Genomic DNA, 408 nt, shown 5'->3' on the forward strand with positions numbered 1-408 from the left:
CGTTCAGTATTCAGAAAAGACCATTTACAATACTGTCAGCCTACAATATGGTTTTGAATTAAGTCACACAAAGGAAACAATACAAAGGCTTAAATGGAGCCTAGCTAATGCGTTACAGTAATCTTTAAAACAAACTCTAGCCAAAATGTTTTTTTTAGATAGCATGGGGAAGATGTAAAATCTCTCTCCTCATTCCTGTCCTAGTGAGACAATGAAAATATATTTTTAGCACAGTAGAGAAAGGAGAGTACCTCTGTAAGGCTTTTATTGCTTATTGAAGTGTACTTGCTGTCCCTGGACCCCTCATTTTTTGTCCTGGTGTCACTGGGACACAAAGTAAAGGGTAAATCTTCTAAATGGAATTACCGATAGCACCTGACAGCGGTTTTAACCCTTCCCCGCTCAATT

The 408-nt window shown here is 38.2% G+C and overlaps 1 protein-coding gene across 1 annotated transcript in view; it reads right to left on the reverse strand.

The window, feature by feature from the left end:
* The window catches only part of TRAF3IP1 (TRAF3 interacting protein 1), a 47,172-nt gene that overhangs the window by 27,162 nt on the left and 19,602 nt on the right, over positions 1–408 (reverse strand). The window lies entirely within an intron of this gene.

This window comes from Nanorana parkeri, unplaced genomic scaffold (assembly GCF_000935625.1).
Source record: "Nanorana parkeri isolate BGI_ZX_2015 unplaced genomic scaffold, ASM93562v1 scaffold765, whole genome shotgun sequence".
Lineage (NCBI taxonomy): Eukaryota > Metazoa > Chordata > Amphibia > Anura > Dicroglossidae > Nanorana > Nanorana parkeri.